This window comes from Panthera onca, chromosome B1, assembly GCF_046562875.1.
Source record: "Panthera onca isolate mPanOnc1 chromosome B1, mPanOnc1 haplotype 2, whole genome shotgun sequence".
NCBI classification, from domain to species: domain Eukaryota; kingdom Metazoa; phylum Chordata; class Mammalia; order Carnivora; family Felidae; genus Panthera; species Panthera onca.
In genome coordinates this window covers 205,034,430-205,051,202 of record NC_138342.1, presented here as the reverse complement: position 1 = coordinate 205,051,202, position 16,773 = coordinate 205,034,430, and the positions used below count along the sequence as shown (strand labels likewise).

The 16,773-nt window shown below is 40.2% G+C and overlaps 1 long non-coding RNA gene across 1 annotated transcript in view; it reads right to left on the bottom strand.

Annotated features, from left to right (window-relative positions):
• The window catches only part of LOC132691456 (uncharacterized), a 270,387-nt gene that overhangs the window by 125,025 nt on the left and 128,589 nt on the right, over window positions 1-16,773 (bottom strand). The gene's annotated exons all lie outside the window — the stretch shown is intronic.

Genomic DNA, 16,773 nt, shown 5'->3' with positions numbered 1-16,773 from the left:
CAAACCATTGCCCTGAGCTTATTGATGTTGATCAAGTGGCCATGTAATGGTTGTTTTCAATTCATATCAGGGGTGTAGAGATGATTCTTACATTGTGTATGAGGAAGCTGTTGGTTTTCTGCTTCTATGTCTGTGTAGCTCCTACAAAATAGAAGACTAGGGCGTCTTATCGAAATTAATTTTGTTCAAAGTATATGCACCTTGTGAATGAGCTAAAGGCTTAGGTAATAGTTAATACTTTTGGAGTCTGATATTAATTTGAGAATTTAAAATAGGTCCAGGGACATCTGTGTGGCTCAGTTTTTTAAAGGTCTGACTTGGGTTCAGGTCATGATCTCACTCTTCATGACTTGGAGCTCCGTGTTAGGCTCTTTGCTGGCAGCTGGGAGCCTGGAGCCTGATTCAGATTCTGTGTCTCCCTCTCTCTGCCCTCCCTGGCTCATGCTCTGTCTCTCTCTCTCAATATAGACTAAAACATAGGAAATAGGTCTAGAATAAATCTGTAGACAGTAACATACTTAGCATTACTGCTGATTAAAACAAAGAAATAGCCTGAAACTCCAAGCATAAATTACTGTTGTTTACCTAGGAACCCATTATATATCAGGTTGACCATTAAGCTGAATAAAAGCATTAATCTTTTAGTACTTTGGAAGAGATAAGCATACTATCTTAGCTAGTAAGGTTTGGTATATATCATTGTTGTAGACCTATTTTCTTTAATGACCAAAAAAAATAATTTGAGGTCCCTTTTATTTGGGTATTCAGGTTTAAGATAAGTAACCCAAGGCAAATGAATTAAGACCATTTTAGAGCACAGCTGGACTTAAAAAGCCAGACACTGGAGTCATAATAAAGATAGTTTGAACATACCATTTCATCAATAAAAAAAAAAAAAAAATTACAGCTCCTGGATGACAATCATCATGTTGGAGGAGAGTTTCTGGGGTTCCCTCCACAAATGGTACATGATTTTGATTCAAGGTTACAGCCTCACTGAATGTACTTTTACTGAAATGATGGTTCAGATACCAACAATGTTGTGTGTTGGAATTGTCTTTTGCAAAACTGATATCCTTTCAGTTTTCGGCGTGATTAATTTACTAAAGAGAAAACAATGTTTCCCTCTTTCTGAAGCATAATCCTATTTGTATTTAGAGTTATCATTGAAAATAGTATTTCTAGGGGTGCCTGGGTGGCCCAGTCGGTTAAGCATCCGACTTAGGCTCTGGTCATGATCTCACAGTTCATGGTTTCAAGCCCCGCGTCGGGGGTCTCTGCTGACAGCTCATATCTGGAACCTGTTTCAGATTCTTTGTCTCCCTCTCTCTTTCTGCCCCTTCCCCACTCACACTCTATCTGTCTGTCTCAAAAATAAAACATTTAAAAAAATATTTCTAAAAATGGTTAATAAATTGGAAGTCAACATAAATTTGCTTGTGAAGTGATCAAATGAAAACTGTTTCCAAAGCAGTTATTTTACGCTTTATAGGAAAACTAATCTTGTATGTTCTTACTGCATTTATGTTATATCCTATTCATTTTTGTTTCATGCTATGTGTGTGCGTGTGTGTGTGTGCGTTTGTGTGTGTGACTAAGTGAAATGTGCAATATTTGTAATTTAAAAAGTTTCACTAGTTTAGGCAAAGTCAACCAGAAACAAATGCAATATATTATGTCCAAAGTAATCATGCAGATTTTCCATCATGAGAAATAGTTGGTTTATCTCAAATGAATTTTCCTTCCTCTTTTCTTTTCTTTTTAACAAGCCAAGTCATAGGAGAATATTTTCTTTCTGCTAACCTTGAGGCAGCAAGAGCAGATTTGTGTCAGAGCACATTTTCCATATTTATGAGAAACTAGGGAAATTAAGAAAGCCAGTTAGTTACAAAGCTTAGTGGGGATTCATGCCTGACTCGAAGATTTCAACAATATTCTGTTGGGAAGTCTTTTATTTACTGGGTTAGTTTTATTTTTTAACTTTTACTTAATTAATTTTTTTTCATTTACATCCAAGTTAGTTAGCATAATGTGCAACAATGATTTCAGATGTAGATTCCTTAATGCCCGTTACCCATTTAGCACATCACGCCTCCCACAATCCCTCCAGTAACCCTTCTGGTTGTTCTCCACATTTAAGAGTTTCTTATGTTTTTGTCCCACTCCCTCCCTGTTTTTATATTATTTTTGCTGCCCTTCCCTTGTGTTTTGTATCTTAAAGTCCTGATATGAGTGAAGTCCTATGATATTTGTCTATCTCTGACTAATTTCGCTTAGCATAATACCCTCTAGTTCCATCCATATAGTTTCAAATGGCAAGATTTGATTGCTTAGTAATACTCCATTGTGTAGGTATATATACATACACATATATGTGTGTATATATATGTATATACACATATGTATACATATATATATGCACATATATTTATAAACATATATGTGTGGGTATATATATGGTGTGTGTGTGTGTGTGTGTGTATACATATCATATGTTCTTTATCCATTCATTCTTCGATGGACATTTGGGCTTTTTCCATACTTTAGCTATTATTGATAGTGCTGCTATACACTTTGGGGTTCACATGACCCTTCGAAATAGCATATCTGTATCTCTTGGATAAATACGTAGTAGTGCAACTGCTGGGTTGTAGGGTAGTCCTCTGTTTCATTTTCTTAGGAACCTACCTACTGTTTTCAAGAGTGGCTGCACAAGTTTTCACTCCCACCAGCAGTGCAAAATTCCTCTTTCTCTGCATCCTTGCCAACATCTGCTGTGCCTGAGTTGTTAATATTATCCATTCTTGCAGGGGTGAGGGGGTATCTCATTGTGGTTTTGATTTGTATTTCCCTGATGATAAGTATGTTGAGGATTTTTTCATGTGTCAGTTGGCCATCTGGATGTCTTCCTTGGAGAAGTGTTTTCTCGTGTCTTTGCCCATTTCTTCACTGGATTACTTGTTTTTTGGGTGTTGAGTTTGATAACTTCTTTATAGATTTTGAATACTAATCCTTTATCTAATATGTTGTTTGCAAATATCTTCTCCCATCCTGTTGGTTGCCTTTTACTTTTGCTGATTGTTTCCTTCACTGTGCAGAAACTTTTTATTTTGATGAGGTCCTAATAGTCATTTTTGCTTTTGTTTCCCTTGCCTCTGTTGACTAAGAAGTTGTGGAAGCCAACATCAAAGAGGTTTTTGCCTGCTTTCTTCTTGAGGATTTTAATGGCTTCCTATCTTACATTTAAGTGTTCCATCCATTTTGAGTTTATTTTTGTGTGAGAAAATGGTCCAGACTCATTCTTCTGCATATCCCTGTCCAGTTTTCCCAGCACATGTGCTGAGGAGACTGTCTTTATTCCATTGGATATTTTCTCCTTCTTTGTCAGAGGTTAGTTGGTGATACATCTGTGGGTATATTTCTGTGTTCCTATTCTGTTCCATTGATCTGAGTGTCTGTTCTACTGCCAGTACCATGCTATCTTGATGATTACAGCTTTGTAATACAGCTTGAAGTCTGGGATTGTGATCCCTCCTGCTTTGGTTTTCTTTTTCAAGATTGCTTTGGCTATTTGGGGTCTTTTATGGTTCCATACAAATTGTAGGATTGTTTATTGTTGCTCTGGAATAATAGTGCTGTTATTTGGTAAGTATTGCATTCAATATGTAGATTGCTTTGAACTATTGACATTTAACAATACTTGTTCTTCCTATCCAGGAGCATGCAGTATATTTCTTTTTTGTGTGTTTGTCATCTACAATTTCTTTCATAAGCTTACTATAGTTTTCAGTATATAGATTTTTCACCTTTTTGGTTAGATTTATTCCTAGGTATTTTATGGTTTTTGGTGCAGTTGTAAATGGGATCAATTCCGTGATTTCTCTTTCTGTTGCTTCATTGTTGGTGTATAGGAATGCAACTTATTTCTGTGCATTGACTTTATATCCTGCAACTTGCTGAATTCAGGGATCATTTCTAGCAGGTTTTTGGTGGACTATATTGGGTTTTCCACATAGAATTTCATGCCATGTACTAAGAGTGAAAGTTTCAGCTCCTTCTGGCTGATTTGGATGCCTTTTATGTCTTTGTGTTGTCTGATTGCTGAGCCTAAGACTTCCAATATCATGTTGAGTAACAGTGGCGAGAGTGGACATCCTTGTCTAGTTCCTGACCTTAGGAGGAAAGCTCTCAGTTTTGCCCCATTGATCATGATATTAGCGTTGGGTCTTTCATGTATGGCTTTTATGATCTCGAGGTATGATCCTTCTATCCCTACTTTCTTGAAGGTGTTTATCAAGAAAGGGTGCTGTATTTTGTCAAATGTTGTCTCTGCATCTATTGAGTGCATCATGTGGTTATTGTTCTTTCTTTTATTGATGTGATCAATCACATCGATTGTTTTGCAGATATTGACCCAGCTTTGCATTCCAGGTATAAATCCCACTTGGTCATGGTGAATAATGTTTAAATATATTGTTGGATCTGGTTGGCTAATATCTTGTGGAAGATTTTTGCATCCATGTTCATCCTGAAAATTTGTCTATACTTCTCCTTTTTAGTGGGATCTTTGTCTGATTTTGGAAGCAAGGTAATTCTGGCTTCATAGGAAGAGTTTAGAAGTTTTCCTTCCATTCCTATTTTTGGGACAGCTTCGAGAGTGTAGGTGTTCACTCTTCCTTAAATGTTTGATAGAATTCCCCTGGAAACCCATCTGGCCCTGGGCTCTTGTTTTTTGGGAGATTTTTGATCACTAGTTCAATTTCTTTACTGTTATGTGTCTGTTCAAATTTTCTATTTCTTCCTGTTTCAGTTTTGGTAGCTTATATATTTCTAGGAATTTGTCCATTTCTTCCAGATTGCCCATTTTATTAGTATATATTTGCTGATAATATTCTCTTATTAGTGTTTGTATTTCTGCTGTGTTGGTTTTAATCTCTCCTCTTTCATTCTTGATTTTATTTATTTGGGTATTTTCCTTTGTCTTTTGATCCAACTGGCTAGTAGTTTATCAATTTTGTTAATTATTTCAAAGAACCAGCTTCTGGTTTCATCGATCTGTTCCTTTTGTTTGTTTGTTTGCTTTATGTGGGTTTTTTTGTTTGTTTGTTTTTGTTTTCAGTTTCGACAGCATTGATTTTTGCTCTCATCTTTATCATTTCTTGTCTTCTGCTGGTTTTGGTTTTTATTTGTTGTTCTTTTTCCACCTCTTCAAGGTATAAGGTTAGGTTGTGTATCTGAAACATTTCTTCCCTCTTTAGGAAGGCCTGGATTGCTATAAACTTCCTCCTATGACTATCTTTGCTGCATCCAGGAGGTTTTGGGCTGTGCTGTTATCATTTTCATTGGCTTCCATGTACTTTTTTATTTACTCTTTAACTTCTTGGTTCACCTTTTCATTCTTTTTTTTATTTTATTTTTTAATTTTTTACACTTTACATCCAAATTAGTTAGCATAAAGTGCAACATTGATTTCAGGAGTAGATTCCTTAATGCCCCTTACCCATTTAGCCCATCCCCCTACCCACAACCCCTCCAGTAACCCTCTGTCTGTTCTACATAGTTATGAGTCAACTCTGTTTTTTCCCTCTCCCTGTTTTTATATTATGTTTGTTTCTCTTCCCTTATGTTTATCTGTTTTGTCTCTTAAAGTCCTCATATGAGTGAAGTCATATGATTTTTGTCTTGCACTGACTGACTAATTTCACCTAGCATAATATCCTCAGGTTCCATCCTTGCAGTTGCAAAATGCAAGATTTCATTCTTTTTGATTGCCGAGTAATTATATATATATATATATATATATATATATATATATATATATGGAGAATTACTCCATATATATATGGAGTATTATATATATATATATATATATATATGTATATATATATATATATATATATATATATATATATATGGAGTATATATATATATACACCACATCTTATTTATCCATTCATCCATCGATGGTCATTTGGGCCCTTTCCATACTTTGGTTATCGTTGATAATGCTGCTATAAACATGGGGGTGCATGTGTCCCTTCGAAACAGCATACCTGTATCCCTTAGATAAATGCCTAGGGGTGCAATTGCTGGGTCGTAGGGTAGTTCTCTTTGTGGGTTTTTTTTTAATGTTTATTTATTTTTGAGACAGAGAGAGACAGAGCGTGAATGAGGGAGGGTCAGAGAGAGGGAGACACAGAATCCGAAACAGGCTCCAGGCTCCAAGCCGTCAGCACAGAGCCCGACGCGGGGCTCGAACTCACGGACTGCGAGATCATGACCTGAGCCAAAGTTGGCCGCTTAACCGACTGAGCCACCCAGGCGCCCCATCTCTTTGTGGTTTTTTGAGGAACAGCCACACTGTTTTCCAGAGAGGCTGCACCAGCTTGCTTTCCACTATTCATTCTTTAGTAGGATGTTCTTTTGTCTCCAAATATTTGTTATCTTTCCAAATTTTTTTTTGTGGTTGATTTCAAGTTTCATAGCGTTGTGGTCTGAAAATATGCACGGTATGATCTCGATATTTTTGTACTTGGTGCAGGCTGATCTGTGTCCCAGTAAGTGATCTATTCTGCAGAACGTTCCATGTGCCCTGGAGAAGAATGTATATTCTGCTGCTTTAGGATGAAATGTTCTGAGTATATCTGTTAAGTCCATCTGGTCCAGTGTCTCCCTCAAAACCATTGTTTGTTTGTTGATTTTCTGTTTAGATAATCTTTCCATTGCTGTAAGTGTGGTGTTGGAGTCCCATAGTATTATGGTATTATTATCAATGAGCTTTTTTATATTTGTGATTAATTCATTTATATCTTTGCGTGCTCTCACATTTGGAGTATAAATGTTTACAATTGTTAAGTCTTCTTGGTGGATAGACTCCTTAATTATGATACAACACCCTTCTTCATCTCTTATTACAGTCTTTATTTTAAAGTCTATATTGTCTGATATGAATAAGGCTACTCCGGCTTTCTTAAGCGACCATTAACATGATACATCATTCTTCACCCCCTTACTTTCAATCTGAAGGTGTCTTTAGGTCTAATGTGGGTATCTTGTAAACAGCATATAGATGGATCTTGTTTTTTTTTTCCCACCCTGTTACCTGTATCTTTTGATTGGAGCATTTAGCCCATTGAAATTCAGAGTGAGTACTCAAAGATATGAGCTTATTGCCATTATGTTTCTTGTAGAGTTGGATTTTGTGGTGGTGTTTTCTTGTGCTTTCCAGTCTTTGGTGCTCTTGGTGGTTTTTTTTTTTTTTCATGTTTTCACCCCTCAGAGAGTCCCCCCGAAATTTCTTGAGGGCTCCTTTAGTGGTCACGAACTCCTTTAAGTTTTGTTTGTCTGGGAAACTTTTAATCTCTCCTTCTATTTTGAATGACAACCTTTCTGGATAAGGAATTCTTGGCTGCATATTTTTCTGATTCAGCACATTGAATATATCTTGCCACTCCTTTCTGGCCTGCCAAGTTTCTGTGGATAAGTGTGCTGCAAAACTAATCTGTCTTTCCTTGTAGGTTAAGGACTTTTTTCCCTTGCTTCCTTCCTGATTCTTTCCTTGCCTGAGTATTTTGTGAATTTGAATATGATATGTATTTTAATGGCAGGTTTTGTTTTATCTTAAGGGAGTCCTCTGTGCTTCCTGGATTTTGATGTATGTGCCTTTCCCCAGGTAAGGAAAAATATCCATTTTGATTTGCTGACATAACCCTTCTACCCTATTTCTCTGTCTCTTCATCTTCTGGGACTCTGATGTTTCTGATGTTGTTCCTTTTTAATGAGTCACTGATTTCTCTAATTGTTAAATAGTGCTCTTTTGCTTTAGTGTCCCTCTTTTACTCTGCTTCAGTATTCTCCATAAGTTTGTCCTCTCTATCACTGAATTCCTGCTCTGCCTTATCCATCCTTGTCATCGTGGCATCCATTAGAGATTGCAGCTCAATTATAGCATTTCGACCCTAGCTAGTATTCTTATTATCGTGATGCTAAATTCTGGGTCAGACATCTTGCTTGTTCCTGTGTTGATTACGTCCCTGGCTGTCATTTGTTCCTGCAATTTCTTTTGGGGTGAATTCCTTTTCCTCATTTTGAAGGAAGAAAAGGAATTAATAAGGAAATCAATTAAATTTAAAGAATTAAAAACAACATATACACACATACACACACACAGAAATCAAATAAATGATGCTAGATCCTAGGTTTGTTTTTGTCTGGTTATTGAAAGAAGCTTGATAGATTAGATTAAAAATGGGGAGAAAAAGGAAAACGTTTGAAAATTTCAGAAAATGAATACAATGAAATAAAATGAAATAAGGGATGTAAAATAGAATTTGAAAAAAAGTACAAAAAAATAAAACATATACCAGAACAAATACAGAAAAATATTTTTAATAAAAAAGTGACAATAAAAATAAATTTTACTCTTTCTGTATACAAGAAAAAGGAAAGAAATTAAAAAAAGAAATTTGAATAGATGGACCAGCCAACAGACTGAAGTACGATTGAAATTACATTGCTTTCCCCTAGAAGTCAAACGATGAAGAACTTTGTAGTCCATCAACTAAGCAGGCAGAGAGATTTGTGTTTTTCCTGAAGAGTGAGTTTGGCCCAGTCAGGTGGGGCTTAGTGTAACAGCTCTGTTCTCCACTAGATGGTGTTGCTTCGCTTACGAAGCTAAGGGTGGAATGTTGTGGAGCTTGTTGGTGTGTATGCACATGCATGGAATGGTGAAAATGGCATCACCCAGTAACCCAGTCTCTAGTATCGTAACTCTGTGCTCTCGCCGACCAGCAGTTGCACACCCATCCTTTGTGTCTGGTTTCTCTCTACTCCCCACTTTAACACTGTCCATTAACAAGCCTTCAAGTTTCCAGGTGGCACCTCCCTCCTGAGTTTTATCTCAGATGTGGCTGTGTTTCCCCACCCCTCACTTCTGAGGCATTGTAGGTTTGACCTGCTCAGATCTTCTGGGGGAGGCTATCACTGAGCAATGGCTGGATTCCATCCGCACCCAGGCCCATGCTGCTGCCAATGCCCACATCTGCAGCTGGGTGCTAGCCCACCCCAGAAAACGTTCACCTGATCCTACAGCAGCGGCATTTCAGGGATTATGGCAAATCACAACACACATCTGGCACCAGACTTCACCCTCGATGACTTTGTTCCAGCACCAGCAAATGTGGTTGTTTGCTGGGGACTGCTGGGACCAGGTGGCCACACAGCCTCTACCAAATGTCCTTCCAGCAGTGGAACCGCTTCTCCATGGGTGGACTAAGGACCTCCCGGAACCCACTCTGCTCCTGGGTATTTGCCCTTCCCACCAGAATACTGCCAGTATTGAGCTGTGGAGGTTCAGACTCTGTACTCCCCCTGTTTATAGAGTCTTAATGGATTTTAAACCCCCTTCCTTTTGCCTTTATAGTTCAGTCCCTGCGACAGTTGACACTTTTCAACTTTCTTTCTGGCTGCTTTGAAGGGGCTGCTTTTCCCATAATCTCTCCCCATCTCTGTTCTCTGTCTGCAAGCTAAAACACCTCCCAGCCCTCTGCAGCTTCTCTCTCCCCCATTCATCTATGTGCACTGTATACCTGCTGAGTTCTGTTGTTTAGGTTATACAGATTGTTGTGTTAATCTTCAAATAAGCTTTCTAGGTGTGCAGGATGGTTCAGTGTTGATCTGGCTGTATTTCATGGATGTGAGACACAAAAAAACCTTCCATGCTGTTCCATCATCTTGGCTCCTCCCCTGCTTGGTTAGGTTTAAAGAGCAAACTATATATATATTTTTTGGTCATAAGCATGAGTTTTAGATACCACAAAGCCCATATCTCCACTAAAATATTTGAGCCCATCATGTTCTTATCCAACAGAGTTTTCTCTCTGGCAAGCCCAATTAAATTATACCATTGCCCTGCTTGACAAGCAGGATTAGCTTCCCTTTATCTTGTAGGTTGGAGGATAAAATCCTTAATAGGGTTTTTATACTGTTTAACAAACCTTCCAACTCTTCACTCATGCCTCCTCTGTCCCTGTCTTTTCTAGATGCTTGGTCTCATTGAAACCCTAAGTGCTAATATTAAATGGGGGGTGGTGCTGCCCTGCCATCCTACTGCATTTCTCTGTTCCACTCACCTACGTGACTGTTCCATAGCCTTCCTTCCCTCCTCCAATCTCTAATACATCAGTCTTTTTTAATTTTTTTAATGTTAATTGATTATTTTTGAGAGAGAGAAAGAGAGCAAGCAGAAGAGGGGCAAAGAGAGAGGAAGACACAGAATTTGAAGCAGGCTCCATGCTCTGGGCTCTCATCACAGAGCCCAACACAGGACTTGATCCCACAGACCGTAAGATCATGACCTGAGCCAAAGTCCGTTGCTTAACCAACTGAGCCACCCAGGGCCCCTCTAATACATCAGTCTTGATCATTCATCTCATCTGATTCCTTTGTTCTCTATTCCACTGAAAAAGCAGAATTAGTAGGTATATCTTGCTGCTCCTAGAGAGGAATTGTCCATGCTCCTGCCCAAGGCCAGCCCCTCCAGCCTTATATTAGATCCCATTAAATTCACGACCTTCAATTCCTTCCCCCTTCCTTAGGATGTTGGCAACTCTCACCTCGTTGGCATGGTCAAGTTTCCCCTATTGCCTGCATCATCCCCCAAAGCATATAAACATGTTATTGCTTTTCCCCTAAGAAAAATATTCCTGTCCTGATCCCATTGGTCATTCTTAAATCCCATTCCCTTTTTCTGTTCCCCTTTCTCTGCCTAAACCAGAGATACATTCATTTTTTCCAGTTTCTCTCATCCATGACCTCTAGAATCTACTCAAATAAGGCTTCTTTTTTTCAACGTCACCAAAGACCTCCATATTGCTAAGTCCCTTGGGCAATAGGAGACTTCTTTCTTTATTCTTAGTCTTCATCTTACTTGACCTATCAATAATATTTAGATCAATGCAAATGTTCACTGGTAGGGCCTGAGTGTTTATGTCCTACCCTAAATTTATATGTTAAAAATCTACTCGCCAATATGATGGTATTAGGAGGTGGGACATTCGGGAAGTAACTAGGATTAGATGCGGTCATGAGGATGATGTCCTTAGGGATGGGATTAGTGCCCTTGTAATGAGACATGAGAGAGCCTGCCTCCTTTCTCTGCTTCTGGCACATGAGGATACAAAGAGAAATCTGTACCCCAGAAGAGAGCTCTCACCAGAACCTGAACAAGATGCTCCTTGATCTTGGTCCTCTAGACGCCAGAACTTTGAGAAACAAGTTTGTATTGTTTAAAAGCCACCCATGTGTAGTATTCTGTTATGTTAATCAGAACTAAGACACTCTCCTTGAATCAGCTTCATCACTTATCTTGCAATATACCACATCGATAAAGTCTCTTCTAACTCAGTGTTTTCTTTGCTCGTTTCTGTTGTCTCCCCAACCCTAAATATTGGAGGCTCCCTGTCTCAATCCTTACATCTCTTCTTTTCGCTGTTATCACTCTCCTAAATACCTTTTCCCCTGATGATCCTCAAATTTAAATCACCAGCCCAGACCTCCCCGTGAACTGCCATCTCCTATTTCCACTTGATGCCCTTGCTTGTATGTCTAACAAACGTCTCAAACACATTATATTGAAAACAAAAATCATGATCCTCTTACAACCTTCTCATTCCAAAGTCCTCTACACATAGTAAATATATATTCTGGGGCACCGGGGTGGCTCAGTCAGTTAGGCGTCCAACTTCAGCTCAGGTCATGATCTCGTGGTTGTGAGTTAAGCCCCATGTTGGGCTCTGTGCTGACAGCTCAGAGCCTGGAACCTGCTTTGGAGTCAGTATCTCCATCTCTCTTTATCTCCCCCATTCACACTCTGTCTCTCTTTCTGTCTCTTTCTCAAAAATAAATGACCATTAAAAAATTTTTTAATAATATATAAATTCCATTTTCCCATGTATTGAGTTTTCATATCTTGGAGGTTTTTTTGACTCCCCAGTTTGTTTTATACCCTACCCTCATATCCAGCCTCTCATCAGGTACTATTTGCCATACCTTTAAAATATATCTAAATCAGACTCCTTTTCATCCTCTCTGAAATGACCACCCTGGTCCAAGCTACCATCATTCTTCTTCTAAAGCATTGTAACCGCCTTCTCATTGTTATCCTCCTTTATCCCTCTTTGACTCATAATTTGATCATTATTATTTTAACCCAGAAGCCAAAATAGTCCTTTAAAAACTGAAGTATGATTATGTGACTCTTCTACTCACAATTCTACATTGTGTTCCAGCTCTCTTGGAGTAAAACCCAAAGTCATTACCCTGTGGCTTATGAGATCTTATATTATCTGCCCCCATCCTTGCTAGTCTTTGACCTTAGATGCTTGACCTCATTTTTTTCTTGTTTTATTGAGATATAATTGACAAATAACATTATGTAGGGTCAAGATGTACAATGTGATGATTTGGTACACATATATATTGTGAAACAGATATTACCATAGTAAGGTTGGTCAACACATCCAACACCTCACATCGTTACCTGTTTGTGTATGTGGGGTTGGGGGTGGTAAAAGCACTTAACTCTATTAGCAACTCTCATGTACACAGTACAGTATTGTTAACCATTGTCTCCATGTGGCACAATCCCCAGAACTTACTCATCTTATACTTGAAGGTTTGTGCACTTTGACCAACATCTTTCCATCCCTAGCCCTTGGCAATCACCAATTTGCTCTCGGTTTCTATGAGTAAATATGACTTTTTGAGATTCACAAATAAGTGGTATTATACAAGACTTGTCTTTCTCTGTCTGACTTATTTTACTTAGCATAATGTTCTCACAGTCCATCCATGTTGTCACATATGGGAGGATTTCCTTTGTTATGGCTGAAGAATATTTCATTATATATGTGATACTCATATTACAGATCATATATCCATATGATATATCATATATATATTGTATATATATATGATGTATATATATATATCACATACACACATGTATATACACACACACACACACATACATATACACATATCACATCTTCTTTATCCATTCATGTCTTGGCTATTTTGAGTAATACTACAGTGAACATGTAGGAGAGGATATCTCTTTGAGGTAGTGACTTTGTTTCCTAAGAGAGTAAACAGATTTGGTTGTACATCCAGAGTAGGTTTGCTGGATCATATGGTAGTTCTATTTTTTTAAGTTTGTTTGTTTGTTTGTATGTTTATGCCATCTCTACACCCAGCGTGGGACTCAAGCTCATGACCCTGAGATCAAGAGTTGCATGCTCCACTGACCGAGTCAGCCACTGCAGTACATACAGCAGATTAAGTGCAACTACTGTAGAGCCTTGGAATGGATAGAATGGCATATTGCCAGGATTTGCCCTTAAAATACGGTGACTTGGTAAATGTAGGAATAGCGTGTATATGTTTCTTTCTTTCTTTCTTTCTTTTTTTCTTTCTTTCTTTCTTTCTTTCCTGGTGGAGCCTTTGTGATTTCTCTATATAATAAGATCATGTTATTTGCAAATGGGTGATTTCACTTCTTCCTTCCTGTTTTGGAAGCTTTTTATTTCTTTTTCTTGCCTGATTGTTGTGGTAGGACTTCCAATACTATGTTGAATAGAGGTGGTGAGAGTGGACACCCTTATCTTGCTCCTGATCTTATAGCAAAAGCTTGCAGCTTTGACTACTGAATGTGATATTTGCTGTGGGCTTGTCATAAATAGCCTTTATTATGTTGAAGTAAATTCCTTTTATACCAAATTTATTGAGAGTTTTGAATTTTAAGTTATTTTTCATCTAAGTCCTCCAAGTCCCTGGGTAAGTGGTCAAATGTGGCCTGGGTAAGAAAGCACTGACATCAGCAGCCAAGGTGACCTTGTGTTGTGCTTTTATTCTGTGAATGAACTGGCACTAAATGCTGTCCCTCCATAATTTTTCCTAACCCCATTGGAGAAGACTCTGGGGCCAGATTCTCCCTCCTTGTTCCAAGGTCCCTGGGTGACTCCTTATGCCTGTACAAAAACTAGGACAAAGAGGTCAGGGGGGACACTCCTGTGGCCCACATGTCCATCTCTGCCTGGCTTTCCCATGCCCTGGTGGAGGGTAAAGCCAGGGCCAGAGCTATTGAGGTGGATGGGGAAGGGGGAAAGAACCAAAGGCAACCCAGAGTGGTGATTCCACTTGTTTGCAAGATCATTGCAGTGGCTCACTGCTCCATCCACCACCCCATGGATCTGCTGCCTCTTCTGCCCCTGGATGCTGCTACTGCTTCCACCCCCCAGCCTGCACCAGCACAGGTGAGTGAGGGTTCTGCCCTTTGGGGACTCATGAGTCCTGCAGGACTCCTCCAGCTCTTTCCAGGGGTTCCCAGTCCCACATTCCTTCCATGGTGCCCAGGAGCTCCATTCCTCGGCCCTTCATAGGGGCCCCCACTCATGTACCCCTCTCAGGGCCCAGGAATCCCTCAGCCTTGCCAGGGGCCCAGAGCTCCCCCACCCGCCCACACACACACACACACAAACACTCTCTCTCTCTCTCTCTCTCTCTCTCTCTCTCTCTCTCACACACACACACACACACACACACACACACTCCTTATGACCTCCTCCTGCCATCTGCAGCTCTCCCAGCTGCTGGCCTGTGATCCTGAGCTGACTCTTCACTCCATACATCCTTGGGGAATGAGATTATGGGAGGATGAGAGAAAAATGGGTAGAGGGAGCTGAGCCTGAGGTTGGGGGAAGCACATATTGTCTCGTGCTCACCCACCCCAAGAGTCACTCTTGAAGTGTCCCCCCCTCTGCAGCTGCTCATTTCTGAGGTGCACAAAAGTACACATGCACAGAGAAACAGACACCACAAGCACAGAGACACACAGGCATGGAACCACGCACAGCCTTCCCTGGGGACTCAGGTATGAGGCTCGTGGATAGGCTCACACACACACAGACTCACACTGCAGACATAGACACCCTGAGAGGAACTCACTCACTCTCTCTCTCTCTCTCTCTCTCTCTCTCACACACACACACACACACACACACATGTACACACATACAGACACACACAGAGATACACACATTCAGGGACATGGGCAGCCCTCCCATGAAACACACCCTACACACACTGGACACACAGAAAATACACACACACACACACACACACACACACACACACAGTTGTTGATCAGAAACACTCAAAGTGAGAGCAAATTCACACGTGCAACCAATACACACACAGACACGTAACACAGATACACACAGATACTCCCACAGGGACACATGTACCCAAAAGAGACAGATAGTACAGTAACAGATACAGAGATTTACACAGTGGATATATGCTCATTCAGAGACACAGACACAGATACACATGCATATAGACAAACAACAGAGAAAAATGATGAGGGATCATAAGGCAAGCTGCAGGGCCTCAAACCCCCACCCCCACCCCCAGGTGGGATATGTGTGATATCCCCTGGGCACTGCTGGCTGCCCAAGAACAAAGGAAAAGAAAAAAATGAATGGTTAACTGATAGAGATCATAGTCCTGCAGGGCCTGTCTCCATCTATTTACAAATAACTTAATAAATCACGAGAAAAACACAATCTTATTAATAGACTAATCTCCAGAAATCTATGGACTTGGTTTCCTAGAACTCCAACATCATCCCTCCATAGTGTTGTAGGAAACAAAGGCAGAAGGAAATGGCAGAAAGAATGAAATTTCCTTATACCCTGAAGCCCATTGACAGATACTTGAGGTATGCAGACTAAAACATTTCTCTAGGAACTCCCTTTGTCTTGATGCTAATGCTTTGCTAGAGGGCAAACAACCCTAGTTTGACAATATATAGGCCTCCAGTATCCTGGGAATCTCTTTAGCATATGAAAGACTCATTGGAAACTTCCCTAGACTTGACCTCCCCCCAGCTCCATGTATAACTAGTCTCTCCTCCTGGTGCCTGGCCAGCTCTTTGGCCGAGTCCTGTCCCAGATCTTTAATGAAATCACCTTTTTTGCAACAAAGATGACTTCAAGAATTCTTTCTTGACCGTCAGCTCCAGACACTATGAACCCCACTGTCACCCAAACCCTCGTCAGAAAACATGAAAACAACCAAATAACAGGAAATTCATGTCCACAGTCAATATACCCACAGACTCAGAACTCAGCCTCACAGATGCATAATGCAGATTACACACACGCGCTCTCTCTCTCTCTCTCTCTCTCTCTCTCTCTCTCTGTTTCTGTCTCTTTCTCCAGGACAGGTCTGGCACTGCAGTACAGGCCATTACAAGAAGGGGGGAAACAGACTCTGGCATGACCTGTCCCATTGAAGTTGTCATGGAAGGGGGTGTTTTCCTGGTTCCATCTCTGGGCTGGGCATCTGCCACATGTCAGTGTTTTATGGAGGGTTGTGCCTGTTAGGATCAGGCATAATGCAGGGTAAAGATAGGAGTCAGAGGCTAAAAAATTTTAGCAATCAAAGGCTTTATTTGGGAACTAAGGTCTCAGGCGAGATTCCGTGACTCAGGGAGAGAGAGAGAGGAGTCAGGGAAGTCACGCCCAGGTGTGGTGGTGTGGGGTTTTTAAGCTGCAGCTGTTCCAGGTTTAGGTCCAGGTGGGCCTTTTTCGCATCAGGTCGTGCTGTCGCTCAGTGATTGGTTGACCTCCAATTCGTTCTGGCACGCTACTAGGGGCTTTTCGTTGGGTTGAGCTGGCAAGATGGCCGTCCCCTCTACTGTGGTTCCAAGGA